The sequence below is a fragment of the Mya arenaria genome, chromosome 7, assembly GCF_026914265.1.
Source record: "Mya arenaria isolate MELC-2E11 chromosome 7, ASM2691426v1".
Lineage (NCBI taxonomy): Eukaryota > Metazoa > Mollusca > Bivalvia > Myida > Myidae > Mya > Mya arenaria.
Genome location: NC_069128.1, coordinates 49,326,418 through 49,347,614, shown reverse-complemented (window position 1 = coordinate 49,347,614; position 21,197 = coordinate 49,326,418). Strand labels below are relative to the sequence as shown.

Sequence of the window (21,197 nt, the reverse complement as noted above, 5' to 3'; positions counted from 1 at the left end):
TTGGAGGAATCTTAAGACATCTGGAGGTGGGCCAGGCTTTATGTAATTGCCAGTTGCATCTAACTCCTTTCTTGGTCTTAAACCATTAAACTGTTCTGTACCTTATGACTGAACAAATTGCTATGTGCATCAGACTCATTTTTTTGGAATTAAACCATAGTCTGATCATAATAATAGCCCGTTTCTCTGCAGTCAGATGATCGACCATGTCGCTATAAAATCTACCTTTGAATAGATGTGGCCAGAATAAATAATAGTTTAATACTTCAGACAGAGTTATGTGACTTTGTACCCATTTATTAGTTAAGGTCTATGTCACAATGTACCATAGTCGTTATTAGTTGAGACCTTGTAATAATTACCTCTTTCTCTAAAGTCAGACACTTAACCATGTCGCTATAAAATTTACCCCTGAATAGAAATACAGTGAGTGCCCCTAAGATGGAGGATGCTGCCGCACCTGAAAATAAATATATATTTCCTTGAAAGAAATCCCCTTTAAGGAAGAACATTGACCTATAATAATATAAGAAATGTAGCAATAAAGTGCCATTCATGAAGATGTTGATAGGTTGGTTGAATAAAATAATTTGAAAACAAGTTGAACATTATATAAATCATGGTAGCATTTTCCCCTTTTTTGCCGAAACAACGCTCTCTTTTTTCCCACCTAACAAAGGGCCCCTGTCACAATTCCCTTGAAAATGGTAAACAACACTTGTATCCTAGACTTTTTTTAACAAAATTGTTCCATTAGGCAAGCTCATTGCCATATTGTATTTTCAGCAAAGTGTCTTGAGACAAAACCCTGGATTTAGGAAAAAAAATAGCCATCAGGATCTCGTTATAAATTTAATTTAGTAAAACACACTAGTTGTGACAAAGCAACCCCTGGGTAGAACCACTCTAGTTTTAACACAATAATCACCCTAAAAAGAACCACTCTAGTTTTAACACAGTAGTCACCCTAAAAAGAACCACTCTAGTTTTAACACAGTAGTCACCCTAAAAAGAACCACTCTAGTTTTAACACAGTACTCACCCTAAAAAGAACCACTCACTTTGTAACATGTACAGCAACACCAAGGTTAATTCAATTCATTTCTATTTTTAACAGTTATTGTTTTGTTGATAATGATCATGATGACAGATGCTTAAGTTTGTTTTCATCTCATAAACATAACTTGATTTTGAAGTGAATATGTTCTATTGATCAAATGTATTGGTTTTAGTACATGCATATTAACAAATCAAACAAATTTATCTCAAGGGAGCATTATTGACATTTTAATGCACACATATGAAACAGCTTTTGTAACAGAATAAAACTTAATACAAAAATTTAATGTCCAGGCCCCAATTTCTCGAAACTTCATAAGTCCCTTATAACAGGATTAAGCTAATCTCACTATTTTTGTTGTTCTATAAACTGTGTTATATTAACTTCTTCAAGATTATTTTAGAAATTATGTAGGAATAATCTGTATTATTATCAGAATAACCATTTTTCATTTATCAAAATCCATTTTCAGTATGTATTTTGGCTAATTGAAATAAGCGACTTAAGCCTGTTAAGCTTAAGAAGTTTCGAGAAATTGGGGCCAGATAGATGCATAAAAGAAACATATTAATTTTAATGCATTTTCATGTTTAACTCATTAAACTTTGTTGATAAAAACAATCAAAAGCATATGATTTGTGTACAATTTAGAGATTATATTTTGGTGCATATGAAACAGGAAATTTGTGGCCAGTGGGAGCTATTTTTTGAAAACACCATTAACAATTAAATTACAGCTAATATTTGTCTATCTGTACAGAAATCATATGCTTTTTGCTTTTGTTTTGATCATTAATGACAAATTAGTTTAACATAAAATAACGTGATAATGCATTTAAAATATTATGTTTTTTATGTGCATCAATCTATTCTTTTTATTCTAAGGGGAGTAACTTCTGCCCTACTTAATTAATTTCTTAGAGGCTGACTTTTTCCTTACACAGTGATGTCCCTTGATGTCCTTAAAGAATCTGAGACATTTATGGAATTAAGATAATTTTTAGGTTTTTGTTTCCATTTGAATCACTTTATTAGTGACAGATTGTTGCATATAACAGGATTAATGCTTCATTTAACATAAAGCTTACGGGGGGGAATAATTATATAACCGTATTAAAGGCAACATGTGCACAGTCAGACAGAAAACTAGACTTATAGAATTGCAGAAAGTGATTAACCCAGAAACTTGTGGCCTGCTATCGTAACAGCTTTTAAAGACGAATTATGTCACATATTAACCTTATTTCACTGAAAAGGGTATTTAATTAGGCCATTAAAATTATAAATTTGTTACTGGTTACCCGACCTTGTTATTTTCCACTGACTCAAAATTTGCATGAAATTCTCGTTTTATAGGCCCTAAAAAAATGTCATGAGCAAAGGATATGTTTTAGAAATTCATGTTCATATTTATACTTAAACAAATCTTTGCTTCTTAGAATTAATCACTTTTGTTCATGAAAATACCTGATCTGTACTGGTCATATTCTGACTTCAGATAATAGACTGTATATTTTTTTTTATTTTAGCTACAATATTAATTATTTTGTTGTAGCATAATCATTGTATCTTTCATTCTTTAAAAAGTGTTTTTACAAGGCACTTGTTTCTTGAAATGAGTCACACAAGTTATGTCAGCAACTGTGATTTATTTCTATTTGGCATTGAACAATGGTGTTGTTTTTTTCCCAGTCATAATTAAAAAAGTCCATTAGCTAAAATCCCTATTGTAAGGGGCTGTCATCTGTATTGATTTCCAATAGGGGCCCCCAGTTCTCTTAAGCCTGCATCCTTGATATAACAACATGTGTCAACCACTTCAGCTAAAAAATTCAATGTCCCTTGGGGGCAGAATTTTTTTTCCCATTCTGCTTTACTGGTTATTTTTTTTTCAAAGATTTGCTAATAACTTTCATCCAGAAAAGTCCAGAGATTTTGCGTTGGCCAGTTTTCATGAGAAAAACGCAATCTAATTTTACGATTCAATGGCCAGACGCCATTATATATGGATAAAAACTCTCACACTCTGAAAATAGCTAAATGAAAATTGCGAGGTCAGCTATTTGAATGGAAATAATAGGATGAAATGAGAGTGGGGGTGTGTGACTTGTAGCTTATAACGTTCAACTTGTAACGTTCAGGACAAGTTTGGAAATTGACACCTGATGCCGACAAAGGTTTAAATGATTGCTCGTGCAGTCGGAATAAAGATGACACTTGGTCTGTCGCGTGTCAGACTCGATGACTTTGTTGTATGAAAATCTGAGTCGTCAATGGATGGGAGACAAAGCATTTAGGAGAAAGGGGATTTATGTCAGAAAAATCTGCTCAATGCCGATTATTTTATTTTAAAGATATGGTTGCACAGGGAGCTAAAGTTAAGATGATTTAAAGAAAATTTGAGACAGGGAATTGTGACTTAATCAAGTGTATGGAAAAAAGTTTGAGAGTGACATCTGAACGGAAAGGCTTAAATGTGAACTTTCTTAATATGTGAAATAGTGAAATTTGTAGTCAAGAATCAATTACTCAAAGGTGGAATGTTTATAGAGAAAAAATATTATTCTTGGAGCTGCTGAATAGTTTTAAGTCATCGATGCTAAATGATGTTAATGTAAGTTATAATTTGATAGATTGTTTGAAAGAGGACAGCTAAACATTCATTTATATGATAATGATTTACGGTTAGAAGAAAAACTGCATAAATTAATTTATCTTTGGATTAAAAAGTTATCGAGAGGAAAAATACAGACATTATTATTCCCTTTCTTGTGAATGGAAAATGTTAATATAGATTTTACTGTCTGATTATAATTAAATGTTATAAAATTTGGACTTTTACTACAATAATTGTGGATCTGATGAATTTGACTATATAATTATAAGCAGATTTTGGAGATAAGAAATTCCATTTAATTGGAGCGATTTCAATTAACAGTGAATTGTGTTTCATGAAAGTAAATCCAACAAATCATTAATGAATTAAAAAGGTATTTGCCCAGATTTGTAATACAGATTTGCAGATACTATCTTGTCTTTAGTTAGCGATAGAGACCCCCCAGCTATTATGACAATGTGGCGGAATTTCTGCTAGTGATACCGAGTGTTGTTTTAAATAATTAATTTCATTTGATTGAGTTGATTTCGATGGTGACAGTTTTATAGTGGTGTTGTAAAAATATATAGTTTTTTCTCGATTCATGGTCTCTGTGAGTCACTAATGAAGTTGCAATGTTATAAACCAGGGAGGTATAATGAGTTAAATGTCTGATATGCCTTCGTATATAAGGGCAAAAGTGCACAAATGATCAAGTTTATAAACTACTGGCTATAAGCTTATTGACCAGACCCTATATGAGAGGTCATATCATGAAACCCTCGGAATTTTGATTCTATGGTGACAGATGTCGTCTTCAGAATTTTTGTAGCAGTTATACTGTTAGTAGTTATTCATGTTAGCCTGCATGTGTGACAAATATTGGACCAGATTTTCTGTATAAAAGAATAGTGCAAAGTGAAAATCTACACCTTTTGAATGGACCTACCTTTGGGAGAATTAGTTTGTTATTTTGTCCATAAATCCTGGAGAATTGTCAAACCTTCATATATCTAAAACAGTTATTATTCCTAATTTGGCTATTAAGGAAATAAATTGTGTGTGGTATATTATGCAAAAATTGTGTTGATGTTTTGATATATTTTAAACACACACAATATTTATACACTTTAATATAATTCCCAGTTACAACAGACAGTTGCACGATGTGTGAGGCGGGCTTGTATAATTGATTGATTGGATTTTAATGATGGAAGAAATTTAAGATGGAACTGACACTACTAGAATGATACAAAGGTGATCAGTTACTATACCAGAACACTGGAGAGCTACCTTGGGTGACACTGAAACTGACACTAATATTGTTAAGGATACTATAACAGGCCTTGCAGAGTAAATGGTCAATATAGAGGTTGCAAGGCTGGACAATAATTTTAAGATATTGTTGTAAAGTGAAATGAGATATTAAAAGATATTGGATGAGACAATATAGACAGAAGTATCAATTAGTAAGTATAGTGTTTAATTCAGACTGGAAAAATGTGTTAATGGTGCATGGATCAGAGCATCTAGGAAGGGAAAAGATATTAAAAAACTTGGAAAATTCCAGTTTTTCAAAGGAGTGTCCAAAGAATTGAATGTAAGTGTTTGGGAGGTCCTAAAATATAGTGATTGAATAATAGAGAATGAAGAAGACTCTTGTTGATCAGTAACTGAAGGTGTTATAACAAAGCAGAACATGATAGACTTGAATAGCAAGGTTGCAAGTAGCTGGCCTTATATGAATGCCGAGAGGAACTAACTAAGAAGCAGCATGTTCAAGTCACAGGTGAGGTGGTCTGTTTATTGTTGTTAAAATTACAGAGGTGTGATTTTGAAGCGCTTTAGAATTGTCTTTTAAATTTGTTCCTCTGTGATGGGGAGGTGGGGGGGTATATTTACCCTGTCATTGAGCCAGACTCATTAGTAAAGCAACTTCACATATATAATTGAGGGCTCATTAGGGGGTTATGCAGTGGATAAAAGTAAATTAACCCTCTTCTCAGCACTCAACTTCAGAAATAAAACAGTCTTTTTCACTGATGTATATTATAATAAAATGTTCCTCTTTAATTCATAGAATGGGTGATTTATCCATCTTAGCCGCATAGATATGTCTTTGTTATGCACCAAGGGCATTAACTCTGGGTTACTTATGGGACCTTTCTAGTATGAATATATGTCTTTCAGAAGAATTAAAGTCTACTTTATTTGTTTGTTTTAGCAGATTTTTTAACAAACTCCGAGGCATTGTGTAAATTGTTTATGACAATATTTAAAAGAATCGCCTCATAATTAGCATTATTCAATTATTTCAGTAGTTTTTTAGGAAACCAAAATCTCGGTGCCATATGGCATACTGGCAAGCTGAGGTAAATTTAATGCAAAACTAAATAAAGAAGAGAAGGGGACAATTAGGTATCAGATCATTTCTCAGATAAAGGGCCGGTGCACCAATATCCTGCTTCTGAAAGGGAGTCAGGTAAAAATCAATACACCCTCATTATGCAAATTCATTAGAATGAACAACTTGATATGAGTTTATTGATAAATTATTTGGAAATTAATGAGTTTCCAGGTACCGGTCCTTCAGGTGTAAATAATATGAGCCAATGGGTGCATTCTTTGTTCATATTTTGCCGAGTTTTGATTTCATTATCATAAATAATCGTTTGTGGAATTGATGTCTTTGTTCCATGGGTGGTTCTAGTAAATTGTTTATCCAGCTAGTTGTATGTTACCTGTTTAACAAAGGTGAAGGACAAGCATGCATGCTTTCGTCATTTTCAAGGTGGTGCTTCTCTAGCAGTTTGATTTGTTAGGGTTATTTTATGCAGGTTTTGACCAATAACTGCATTAACTAAGAGTTGCACGTTAGCTCGATCTCGCCTGGCTCTTATCCCTCGTTTGTTCAAAAAAGAGGACTGATTTTCGCTGGTCCCTGGGAGTTTGAGCCAAGGGGGTTTGACCCAGTATTCAAATGGATGTTAACAAAGGATTTTTGCATATTTATTTTTTTTTCTGGGGGATCATACCCACATTCTGAGGTTGGATTTTTTACTAGGGGTTTCATGGGAGGTCATTCTCATGCTCTCAATGTTGCAGATATAAGGAAAGTGAGACAACCTATCTGGTAATGGATCCCTGAGGACCCCTCATGTCGCACAATGACAATTTTCTATATACATTGTAAGCTTGTAAAATTTTAAAGCTTGATTGTATAAAAAAGTAATGATGAAATATCATTCTGTAGAGCAATAGTTTTCAATCCTCGTAATAAATACTCATTTTAGTGTTGGAGTATTTTTCTTTTTGGAAAATACCTGAAAAAGTGTTATTGGGTGCATAACTACAATATTATTAGTAATTAATCTGTGAGCTTTGTTGAAGATGAAGTTAATGAGGAAATACAATTAGTGCCAGGTTTGTTTTTCTTTGATATTTACCAGGTGAGTAACACTGGGTTATTCTAACTGTGGGAACATGGATGGGGTCCAAATACTAATCAAGGCCTCATAGAAGTAGAGCTATCGACAAGTTACCATAGAAATATGTTTACATAATTTAACTTTGAAACACAAACAAGTCTAGGTTATTTTCAATGTGACATGGAAGTAGAACTGATGTCAAAATATCTGTGAAATAATATTATTGCCTTGATAAATAAATAAAATTCAAAATAATAATCCTTATAACTGTTGGCATATTGTAAATGACCTAAAGATATGAAAGCAACTGCAAACCTCAATACAAGTGTCATTGGACATGCTTTGGTTAACATGGACTGTCTATCAATTGGTAATATGTCTTGTCAGTGATAATGGAAATTATTTTAGTTTATTCAGTATTTTAATGGTGATTTGACTTCAGTTCTAATTGAAAGTGCATTCTCAAGGAGATCTTTGATCAGGTGTTGCAAATTACTCACTAACTCATGTAATATGAGTGAATAAATCTGCCTCAAAGGCTTTGTCTGTGATGATGTATAGGTAACATTACATCAGATGTGTATCTTGGAGATTTGAAACAAATTCGAAGGGTTTACACATATTGATGATAATTTCTCCAAGGACTCATGACAATTAGAAATGCAATGCATGTTCTGCAGTTTGTTCTTTCAGTATCAAAAGTATTGCAATTTCATCAAAGATGATGCTGCTCTTCAACGATTCTTATGGGACACACATGACAATGCTTCCAATTTTAATATCACCTTGATCTTAGTTAATATTCAAAATGATTTATTGTGAGGCCTTCAAAAATTAATTGTGTGGTTAGGGTTATATTTTGTCCATAAACTGTTAGGTAGGGTAGGTAGGCTTTTTTATTTTATTCTTTTATTAGGATTTATGTAAGAACGTAAGTCAGTGATCACTGGATAATGACATTTAAGAAATCAGTATATCAATATTTCATTATCAGAATATAACGTTTAAACAAAATATTTAAACACACACAAACGCACACACGCACATACACACACACACATACACATAAACTCACAAAATATAAAAAAAATCTTTCATTTATTTTTTAACTAGACTATAAAATGGTTGGGTTGGCACCTTTTATTTGTAGATAGGGTCAGTTAACCCAAACAAGAGTTATTTCATTTTTGGCCTTAATAATATGCAAACAAATAACCATGGCAATACATTAGGATAGAAAAGTGGCACCAGCAATTATAGTACTCCGCTAGATTTTGAAAATAAATAAATGATTTATTATTAAAGTGATGTCATCTGAGATCCTGTTAGCGTCTGAGCCAGGCAGCCTCATATAGTGTTGCAGAAGCTGTCATGGTGATTAATAAAAGTTTCAGAAGCTGCAAATATCACCTTGCATGTGTGTATCATGCCTTCATTATTCAAGATCAGGAGCCCGATCTTGGATCAATGGCAGTTATCATGAGTCAGAACTATTGTTATATTTCCAAGGCCCACAAGTTTGATGAAAAAAATCTGGTGAATTTGTTTGCATAATTGTGAAGTTGGCCGTGAGTTGATATATATTCATTTGTGGTTGTGAAAGAAATATATTTCCCTATCGAGTTCCAACACACCAGTGGTCAATTTAGTGCCATTGGTAACTGTTTGAGATTATAATGATAAAACACTCCAAGTGACTCTTTTCTCATTTACTCAATATCCTGACACGTTGCTGGAAGGAAATGAACTACTGCTTTGGTGTCATATGACCTGTGAAATTTTTAGAGACATGTAACCTAAAAGTATTCATTTTTTATTCAGATTTATCATAGTGGTCTCTCCCAACAAACTAGCATAAAATAGCTATGATTTACTGTATATTAAAGCTTCACTCTCACAGTTAAACAGTTTTGAAATGTGTTTAGTTTTTGTCTTAAAATCAGCTGATTTTAATATCAATGCCATCAATTTAGTCATATAAGATAACTTTGTAAAGAACAGATCTCAATTGTTTGGATACCTGCCGAAAAAACTCATTTTTCTTGAAGCGTTATATAGGGCTTTCTAAGCCATGAAATATTAATTTTTAATGAAATTATGAAAAACTGTGCTCTGATCTTTTGTCTGCAGTCTTGTATCACTGGTTTAGTTAGTTTAAACATATTTATTTTACAACGATTGTGAAACAAGTTATAACAACATTATATTAATCACTCTTGTTGGCACGATTTAACGTGGTTTCCAGACATCAATGCAAAAGTTGGCTCATTCCAAGACAAAAAATAAAAAAAAGGTTGTAAAATTGGTCAATCTGTGAGAGTGCAGCTTAAACAATGTCAGAAAATCTGGAAAGACCTAAAAATCTTTTTACAGGTCATATGACACCAAAGCAGGAGACTCATTCCCTTCAAGCAACTATGAACATCTAACAAGGGTTATATATGACCTGTCATTACTCAACACACTAAGTACGTTTGTACAGCTTGTCACCAATAGGAAATTGAAAATCACTGTTCTTTCAACCTTTTACAGCATAAATTCCCACTGCTAATGGAACTTGGTCAATTATCTTTACTACTTTACTATGCCAAACTCAGTAAATTGCACGATACAAGACAAAAAGATTGCAGAAGATCAGGATCATCTAAGTGACTAGATGCATTCAGTTCAGCGGCACAGCTTAACCGTTTCCATGTCAAGCAACTGTAAAAGGACTAATTAACGCTTACAGGAGATTATTTACGTGTTGGAAGATCGTAAAGTCCCTTCATGAAACATTATCTCCTGAAAACGAGCATCGAGTGAGCCGTTTATTCGTATTGCCCACTATGACATGCAACAACTACTTTGTAATTGTCTTGTTCTCCTGTTGAGTGCCAGCATATTCTAAAGCGGAAGTATGGATGTTTTTGTTCAACAGTTTGAACGCAGGCTGCAATGAAAGATCCCATATCTTGTTATTTCAAATGTTATTCATTTACAATGTTGCGAATTATTATTAAGTCTTTAAACAATGTGGTTGAATGATTTAGCAGAAAATTGCAAATTGTTATGGAGTTTATTATGATCCTTTTATTTTCATAACCTTTGTTAGTCTCTTTCTTGTCTGGAGCATAACCTGAAAACTACCGGATGGTATTTTATTGAGCTTTATGTATGTATTGTGCATAAGAACATGAAAATAACTCTATTTCAGTTAATAACAGAGTAATTGCCCTTTGTTACTGTTTCTTGTCCTGAGCATTACAGGAAAGCTTAGGTGAATGGAATTTGATGAAACTTCATACAATGGTAATGCGCATTGAGACAAAGTGCAGTGCACAAGAACATGATTATAACACTATTTCAGCTAAATACAGAGTAATTGCCCATTGTTAAATTTCTTGTACGGGGCATAACTTTAAATTTAATTGATTAAATTTAATTAATCTTTATACAATGGTAAAGCGAAATGTGAGGAAGTGCTGTACAAGAACAATAACTTTATCCAAAGCATTGTCAATTTTAGGTGGGATTTCTAAATATTTCACTTCCATTTCCTATAAGGGCGGTGTTCAGGGGTTTCAAACACATTCAACAATAGTTCTAGCTTTACATTGACTCAGTATGCTAACAAGGGTTATATATGACCTGTAGTTACTCAACATACTCAGTAGGTATGTACAGCTTGTCACCTAGCTATAGGAAATTGAAAATCACTGTTTTTTCAATCTTTTACAACATAAATTCCCACTGCTAATGGAATTCAGTCAATTAACTTTACTACTTTACTATGCCAATCTCAGTAAATTGCACGATACAAGACAAAAAGATTGCAGAAGATCAGGATCATCTAAGTGACTAGACGCATTCAATACAGCGGCACGGCTTAACCGTTTCCATGTCAAGCAACTGTAAAAGGTCTAATTAACGCTTACAGGAGATTATTTACGTGTTGGAAGATCGTAAGGTCCCTTCATGAAACATAATCTCCTGAAAACGAGCATCGAGTGAGCCGTTTATACGTATTGCCCACTATGACATGCAACAACTACTTTGTAATTGTCTTGTACTTCTGTTAATGCAAGAATATTCTAATCAGAAGTAGGCATTTTTTTGTTCAAAAGTTTGCATAGATTGCCATATCTCATATGTTTCAAATGTTATTTATTAAGGTTGCATGATAAATTATGAACTTTAGTATGTTTTATTTAACTTTACACTTTATTTGATAATGAAACCTTAAATTATAATAGCCCTGCTTATCATTTTGAAAAATTTGATTTTAAATACCAACTCAATCATAACAACTCGGCCATCTCCGAGATTGATACAGGCTGAGGTGTTCCGATTGATATCAACTTCCGCCCAAATAGATCAATGTTACATGGCACTATTACAATATCCTTTATGTTTGTAAACCTCCTATGCAATAATCTCCCTTGGTGACAGGAAAAATGCTGAGTTTTGAAAAATTACCGTAACCTTGAGCTTTATTGTTTGTTTTGAAAATGTCGTTCAAAAGAATGAACTCCAGATAATTCCCTCTTGATGTATAGTATTTTTATCCCCATTCTATATACACATGAGTGAAATGTGTTACAAAACTTATACAAAATATAAAGCAAGGAATTCACATAACATGCCGGTACAAATAAAAGGTGAATTTCATGCTATTGAAATCTGTGTATTAGCCCATTGACTCTATTTCTTCCGAAGAAACGTATGTATATTTTTGTTATAATTTAGTTTTAAATGGAGTATTAGCTTGGGAAAAAGCCCAGAATATCTATAATTCCGGGCTTAAACTATTGTCACAATATTATTAACCATATTATCCTTCGAGCATATGTACACCCAACATAAACAACTAGAGCTGTGACAGGAGTGACGAATACCCGCAAATGCCGCCTGGACACAGGAATGGCAAACCATTCCTTTGAAAAGAGGCCATAACTCCAAAGTTACTGCACACTGCATCTTCTTTTATCATGCATGTATTGTTTTATTTAAATCTGTTGAGTTATTTAGAAGTTACACTGCTGACAAGAAAAACTAGCCTTTCATGAGTTATCGTCCGAAAACCGTTTTTCTATTTTTAGTAACAGTGACCTTGACCTTGGCCCCACCTGCCCCAATATCGAACTTGACCTGTATCTTCTGATGTTACACCTGTGTACCAAAAATTGTTCAAATCTGTCTAGCCTTTCATGAGTTATTGTCCGGAAACCCGTTTTTCTATTTTTAGTAACAGTGACCTTGGCCTTGGCACCACCAGCCCCAATATCGAACTTGACCTGTATCTTCTGATGTTACACCTGTGTACCAAAAATTGTTCAAATCTGTCAAGCCTTTCATGATTTATCGTCCAGAAACCGTTTTTCTATTTTTAGTAACAGTGACCTTGACTTTGGCCCCACCAGCCCCAATATCGAACTTGACCTGTATCTTCTGATGTTACACCTGTGTACCAAAAATTGTTCAAATCTGTCAAGCCTTTCATGATTTATCTTTCCGGAAACCGTTTTTCTATTTTTAGTAACAGTGACCTTGACTTTGGCCCCACCAGCCCCAATATCGAACTTGACCTCTATCTTCTGATGTTACACATGTGAACCAAAAATTGTTCAAATCTGTCAAGCCTTTTATGAGTTATCTTTCCGGAAACCGTTTTTCTATTTTTAGTAACAGTGATCTTGACCTTGGCCCCACCAGCCCCAATATCGAACTTGACCTATATCTTCTGATGTTACACCTATGTACCAAACTGTATCTTCTGATGTTACACCTGTGTACCAAAATTGTTCAACTCTGTCTAGCCTTTAATGAGTTATCGTCCGGAAACCGTTTTTCTATTTTTAGTAACAGTGACCTTGACCTTGGCCCCACCAGCCCCAATATAGAACTTGACCTGTATCTTCTGATGTTACACCTGTGTACCAAAAATTGTTCAAATCTGTCTAGCCTTTCATGAGTTATCGTCTGGAAACTGTTCTTCTATTTTTAGTAACAGTGACCTTGACCTTGGCCCCACCAGCCCCAATATCGAACTTGACCTGTATCTTCTGATGTTACACCTGTGTACCAAAAATTGTTCTAATCTGTCAAGCCTTTCATGAGTTATCGTCCGGAAACCGTTTTTCTATTTTTAGTAACAGTGACCTTGACCTTGGCCCCACCAGCCCCAATATCGAACTTGACCTGTATCTTCTGATGTTACACCTGTGTACCAAAAAATTTTGAAATCTGTCTAGACTTTCATGAGTTATTGTCCGGAAACCATGAAAACCGACAGACCGACGGACAGACAGACAGACAGACCGACCGACCGACCGACCGACCGACCGACTGACCGACCGACCGACCGACCAACAAGCTCAGTCCTATATACCCCCTCAAACTTCGTTTGTGGGGGTATAAAAATATTATCATTGAAATGATAACCATTTTTGGTTATCTGCATGCACGTTTTTCTTCTAACTTCATTGCGCCGACTTGATGCTATGCATCAACTTTTTTCTTGTTTACAATGTTGTTAATAATCTTTAGCCTTGGATGTGGTTGAATCTGATTTAGCAGCAAGTTGCAAACTTATGATCATTTAATTACATGCATATAATATTTTCTGTTCAACTTTTAAGTATAATGAATGCTATTGTCACATCCGCACCAGGCCCTGTACAAATTTTTCCACCTACAGCAGATTTCTAGATGCCATATTTCGTGATCTTCGTTTGGTATCGAAGGGATCTTCTGCTTCTGTGTGAAGCAGTCACATATTTGGCGCGGTGCCCTTTGAAGTATCGCTCCAATCATAAGGTGCCACTGTGTTACGCAGGGTAACCCTCAGAATGCTGCATGCTTTTTGTGATTGCTCAATCTTGATTTTGAAAGTTTTATGCATTTTTAAAATTCCTGTGTACTTTTATTGTCATCATCAGCTCCTTTAAATTACCCATAATCCCTCAGTGCAGACAGACATGTCATTGTGTTTTTCATTCCTGAAATAGTGATTTACCCACCACACACTATCAAATGCCTTTTTATAGTCAATTAATTAAATATTGATGATGATTGTAATCAGATACGTCCCTGAACAGCTTATACATAAATAACTTTGCATGCAAGTAGATTGTGGGATTTTGATTAAAGACTGAATAATTGCTTTTAGTAGCTTGATATTTACATAAGCTGACTCTTTTTTTTCTGAATATTTCGTTTCAAACTCCAGACTGTCCATGAGTTTTCTTTTCAACTTATGACATGACTGTTGGTGTTTACTTATAGAAATTATGTGGAAATAAATAAGGCAAGAAAACAACAACTTATATCAATGCATTGGAAACTAAATTTTATTGATCTATAATCAACTAAACCAATACTAGAAATATTACATTGGAAGGCATGTTATCGTTTATTCATCTCCAAGAACCTCAACATGCAGTAGGGGTATTGATAGCGGTACTGATTAGGGGCTCCTTATTTATTGGCTACTGATAATCAATTTACTGATAAGCCATACACTGACTGGTTTGGCATGGGTTATAAGGGTTTCTTGCAGTCATGTAGTGTACATTAAACAATCATTAACAGAAATAATAAAACTGAGATGATGATGATGACGATGATGATCACCTGAATATCCTATTAAAGGCTGATGCCTAAAAAACGGACTGGTGGTGACTTTTTGTTGTTCTATTTTCTGATTCTGCACCATAAACATTGCTAATCCAATCTAAACAAAAAAAACAAATTTGTTTTGATAAAAAGCATTCCATTGGCGCCACTAAAGAGCACCTTGCTCAGCTCAGGATGCTGAAATCATGATCTACCGGTATTCAAAACTTGGTGGTCACATCCAGCGATCAACAAAGTCGTCAAAACATGTTTTTTTGTGTGAGTCATTTTTTAGGTAGGACACTTGCCCAGTGCTTTTAATTGTACATTTACAGTATAATGTTGATGAAAAATATTAGAACAATTTCTTGCAAATTTCACTGTTTATTGATTTAGATATTGATCCCCTAATAACAAGGGAGTTTTATTTTCCTGACATGCAACGACTGTCATGTACATCCAGTAATCGTGAATCATGCCTGTCTGGTTAAGGGTTTTACCTGCAGACATGTTTTCTTTTTTCAAGAAAATTCATATTTCATTAATTACGATCATGCAATGAATGCCTGTGATTCAGTTTTCAATTAGGCAAGATAATTGTTTGATTTGCTCATTGGTAAAATGATTGTATTTCACATGCAAATACACTTGCCTTACAGAGGATTGAAGGCGCGTTCATTTAAAGGGGCTAGACACCAGATTATATAATTGCGAAAAAAAAGAAAATTGTCAAAAACTTCAATATAATTGATATCGTTATGTACAGTGCATTGAGCCTTACTAACTGATGTATCACATCGCTTATGTCACGTGTATCTTTCACACGGTTTTTGTGCATTTTTAAATTCCAAATTTACTACAGTTGTCTACCTCATAAATCCCACTAAGTTTAAAAATAGCGTCAGTATATTTATCTGTACTCATAAACAGACATGATTTAAATTGGGAAACCGTTTTGCTCTATTTTAAACAGGGAAGCAAAGATGAGACAGCAACATGATTGTTGCATTTATAACTTGAAACATGTAAAGTGATGTATCATCAACTGTCTACTAGTTCGCATGGACAATTCTAGGCTTGTTTTGAGGAAATACTGTATTTGCCAATTTTGGGACCATCTGGTGTCCAGCCCCTTTAATGAGAGTTTTTTTGTGAGGGGTAGACTCAGGATTTGATGTTGGATGGAGTGCATTTCAGGTGCACACCTTGATGAGCTCCCCCTTCCCCATCATGAATCCCAAAAGAAACTCTATATCTTGTTAAGGGGGTATGTGGGTCCAGCCCCTAGAAATAATTGGCTTATTTAGATGATTTATTATGGTATTATACATGTTTTATGACAAGAAATGTTCTCTTAGGTTATTTAGGGAAGTGGGCGCCAGGTACGCAACCAAATCCCTGCACCCCCTCAACCCACCCCCACCCCCTTCTTTATCAGCTAGTCACGTAAGCTGCTCTATATTCATTGATTTAATCTAAAACAATAATTTATGAAAGCCAATAGATTGAACTGAATTATATGTATCATATATTAGCTATATGTATTTCCTATGCCGCAATATTAAGTTTTTGTCTAATGTTTCCTTGGGTTCGAGAAGGTCATCAAATTTGGACATAAAAATGAATTACAGGATGATTTTGACAGGCATTCGGCAATAAATCCTGATTCTGTGGTGATTAGGTGACATTATTTTTCAATTTAAAACAAAGTACAGGCATTTCGTTACAACATCAGGCCAGTTTTATGTACAGTTTCATATGGCTTCTTCCCTGGAGTTTATAAACTGCTTTTCAATAAACAAATAATGCTTTGCAGTGAATATCCTACTGTTTCATGTTTTTGTAGTTATCTTTGGATGTTGATCTTGTGCTTTTTGAATGGTTACAAAAAATACATTTATTTATGCACCAGTCAATTGTAACCACAGCTCCCCCAGGTCTGGGGAATAGCCGGGATTTCGACTTTCATTACAGCCAAGCCCGGGCAAAATCCGGTGATCCGGGGAAGAGCTGCTGGTGAAACCCCCGCCAGATTCCCCCGCACCCCAGGAACTCGAGGTTAGGCCCATTCACCACTATATTTGTCATGTAGACAAAACCACTGCTTTCACCTGGCACTGCAGGGCCATTTGGAAGGTAAAAACACGGCCCATTTCCCTGGCTATCCCCGGTATACCCCTGGACCTGGGGTGGGGGGGGGCGTGGTTACAATTCACTGGTGCATTTTAAAAAGCAATATCATTATATCATTGCAGTTATTTTTGACAAACCATCAATTTAGCAAATCCAGAAGTTAATAAGAAATTTAGCATTTTCGTACATTTGGCATCCATCTTGGACACCATTTTGAATATTTATCCTCTGTAATACTTTTTGGATATACAATTTCCTTCATTTTTAATCTAAATATGTTATGACTTACAATGTAATGGTAAGGTTCAAGCACATATAATTGTTGAATATTGTATACATTTGAACTCTGAGCGGTGGCCATCTTGGACGCCATCTTGAATTAAAAAGATCACCATAGGTGGTACAGAGGCCATCTACCTCTGGCTTCCAAAATATGCAAAAGCATTTTCTTTACATGGCGATTCTGAGTTCTTTACTTCGACTACCAGAGTACGTAGTACCACTATAAGGGTTTCAAATATTTGAATCAGTATAAGGCTGATTCATGAGACATGGGGGCTTCCCTTTACATTGATGCTAGGTGGTGTTGACAGTGTTGCACTTATATCAGCTCATAATGGATCTAAGACACAGAAGCTGTTGTTTGGGGGAGTTTGGATAAATCGGCAAAACATTGTTTATGGGAACAAGGATGATTCCCTTAGTAGAAAAGTACAAATTTGCTAGTTAAGCGGTTCTTGTATTCTCTATATTTTAGTTGTCTCTGAACTAGTATAAATGAGCAGCTCATGAGTATAAAGAATTCTGGACAAAAAACCTTCACCAGGGGTTCAAATACCAGCAAGTACCAAAACCTTGTATGACTGGCACACTTCAGGACTTATTTGACAGGTATAAACACCACTTGTCTTTGTGGCAAAAGCTCATACCTAAGAAGCAGTTCTTTAAGATTCTCTATATTTTGTTTTTTTCTCATTGTATAAAAAGCACCAAAGAATTCTGAATAAAACATGAGGTCCAGGAAGAACCAAAACCGTGTATTACTGAACTCATATTCATTACCCCAACAATAAAGTAATTGTCTGTAGATTGCATGAGGGTCACAGTTCTTTATTCTAAAGGACATCCAAGTTGTCAGTAGATGTCGAAACCCATTTCTGTCCTCATTGGTTGACATTTGTGACCCTTTTATGTCTCCCCAGGGGCCAAAGGTCCTTTGTCATTAGACTGTTTGCAGTGGACAATGATTTTAATGACTTTCTGACATGAATTGTGCCATGTCAACTTAAGTAAGGGTCAATTTCGGACTTTATTGGCCTTAGATGATCATAATGGTAGAGGATGAACTGTTAAATTATAAGGTGCTATGGCATGGATATTATTGTGGTATTGTAATAGAGACATCACCTTCGACATAATTGTTGTGGTATTAATTTTTGAAGTGGCTGAATGCCAATATTTTAGACCATCTGTTGGGCTCATTAAGTCTGAATATTTGGACGATGCAGTAGAAAATTGGACACCATTATAAAATACTTGAAATTTGCTTAACCTATGAACAATTTTACAGAATTTGTTGCAATATTATGTAGCAAGGTGCATATTTCAGTATTTTATTAGTTTGTGCGTTTGGTATGGTTCTATATCGTATATCGTTTTGTATTGTTTGTGTATCGTCGTGTTTAGTGTTGTGCTACGTGGTTATTGTCCTCTGTGCGTTACTGTCCGTCTATGTCCGTCAATGTCCGTCTATGTCCGAGTGCGTCAGAGCGTGAATACTGGTTATGCGAGTTTGTCTAAATTTATAGAGTGATTGATTGGTTCATAATGCCTTTTCCCCTTTTTCCCACTTCATTGCACACGCCCTTATTTATATATACACGTAAATCATTCCGTTCTGAATCATCATCGACGCAAGTCAAGATTTCAATTGTAACAGTTGTTACTATTTATTTAATATTCGCTCTTATCATTGAGCTGAAATATTCTTACTTATTTAATATTCGCTCTTATCTTTGAGCTCAAATATTCATTCATATTTAATTATTATTTAGACGTGCCTGGTAAGTTTATTGCTCATAGTTCTTAGAATGTTTTATGTATTTAACCGCGAAGTCTCCCTTGATATATTTACCGATCACTGTCCATTGTCTTTGTATTTGGTGTTATTAATAATATGATTATGTTAGCATATACTTTTATATGTTTTATTATATGTTTTAGGTTTCATTCGACAACGTATAAATAAATAATATTCGAACTCCGAAGTTGAGTGGTTTTGTCTTGGGACACCCACACTACAATTATTTTATATTGTTAAAAAAAAAGTTGTGATGAAGTTGGTTTAATTACATATGATTTAAATTAAAATCAAAACTCATGGCAGGTCCTATAAGTTATGAAGACTTATAAATTAGGTAGTGTAGTGTAGTGTAATCTTTAAGAAGAATAGTTGAGTTATTGTGACAGTATTGGCGTCGTTATTGGTAGCTGGGGCTGTGCACAAAACTTACAGACCTTGCCTATACTTCAAAATACTTTGGTAATAATCGTAGCGATGAAACCCACATATGTAGCATGCAAGCCCATTTACTCAATCATTAATAATGATTGAGTTATTTCCCTTGTTTGACTAAGATGAAGAAACAACATATTTGCCTCAGAGCATTGGCTTGCAGGCTCTTGTTCAAAGTGCTATTTAACACTGGCTGATGTTTCTCACTCACTCACACTATCTTGACATACATACATTGTGTGGTCTGGTTATCCAGGTGTTTGGAGGCTTAATGATGTCAAAGGTTTAAGTCATTCCTGTAACATTTAAAGAAAATTCCAGCTCAAGGTTCACATTATTAAAATTCTTGGCATATTCCTTCTGACCCCATTAATTATCTGCTCTTACCTCTGTCACAGGTTATTGGCAACCTGATTTTACAGGTTATGTCGTACTAATTAATAAACAACAAGTCAGTTTCCACTTCAAAGCAAAAATGTGCTTAACAAGCCATTGTGTTAATTAGTAGCAATTATGGAAGAGATGTTAGACATAACTGGATTACAATGTTACTTAGTGGGCAAAAAACTTCTAAGAACTGGTGCAATACTATAAAATAGTGTTCACTAATGCTGTACTGAGACTGTAAATTGACAACGTCTCTCAGTGCATAATTGTTGATTATTTTGAAATTATTTATCTTTCAATAATTTTGAAGCAAGCTATTGCAACTTATATTAATCACTCTTGTCTGCACAATGTTGCATGAGAGTGTGGTCTTGTTTTGTAGGGGAAACCGAAGTACTCGGAGGAAACCCACTTGTCCGACAAACAAAACTCACATGCATGCGCCCAGGCAGGGAATCGAACCCGGCACCCCTAGGTGAGAAGCGAGTGCACCAACCACTGCGCTAACCGAACAATTGTTGATTGCTGTTGTTATAATTTGGAGGTATGTAATATACCCACTAGTCAAGTATTTTTAAATTATATATGAGTGACCAATCAAAAATTTTGTAGTAACATTTGAAATCCAATTGTAACCTACAGATTTAGGATAGGAAAAAGCTTTATGGGATGGCAGATGCAGCCCACACTGGGAGTCATTGTCGACTCTTGAGTTTTCAAACCCTTACTTAAGCTAGGTCAGGTTTAAATGCCAGACTGTACCAATGACATTAAAATATAGAAGGTTTTGGTACCTTTTGGCAAAAGCCCACACTATATTCACCCAATATATTAAAAAAACTGTGGTAGGTCATACTGACAAGCATAGATAATATGTCTGTCATCATTGACACTTAGGCCTGCTAACTTGTTACTTTAGCAGATAACTGACAACTGTAGGGTGCCATCTTTTACAAATCTGTAAAATCAGCTTCCCTACCATGCAATTTTGATATCATATCTTCCTGATAATAAGCTGTTGAAGGAAGAGCTGAGTCATGCTTGATTTTTTTTTCTTGGTTTATCAACCCTTATGAATGGATTACCTTTGTTATCAAAGCCACTTCAACATGATCATCTTGAAACTAATCTTAGGGGGGTAACTGTGAATATTGTGATAACAAACTATGCTACTTAAGACCAAAATAATTATATGGGCCACAGCATTTTGTCTGTAATAATGAGTATCAGTCTCTTCATCTGTGTAACACACAACAATTGTGACTAAAGATGCAATATGTTTCAATGCCTGTCTGAAGTGTGGCTGGTGTTTTACACAAGATAACAATGCTTGACCATATGCTTGTACTAAGCCTGTTGAAAGTTACAACAAGGTACAATGCCTGCACTAAAGCCTTTGGCATGTTGCAGCAAGTGACACTGCTTGCACAAAGCCTGTTGAATGCTTCAACAAGACACAATGCTTGCACTTAGCCTTTGGCA

The 21,197-nt window shown here is 34.9% G+C and overlaps 1 protein-coding gene across 3 annotated transcripts in view; it reads left to right on the top strand.

The window, feature by feature from the left end:
• LOC128240846 (mucin-4-like) overlaps positions 1–21,197 on the top strand; it is a 95,219-nt gene that overhangs the window by 13,279 nt on the left and 60,743 nt on the right. Inside the window, exon 1 of one of the 3 annotated variants that reach the window (XM_052957779.1) lies at positions 20,168–20,259. The exons of the other annotated variants lie outside the window; for them this stretch is intronic. The gene's annotated coding sequence lies outside the window, so the exon portion shown is untranslated. Of the gene's footprint in view, positions 1–20,167; positions 20,260–21,197 lie in introns of those variants that run through there. 3 annotated transcript variants of the gene reach the window in all.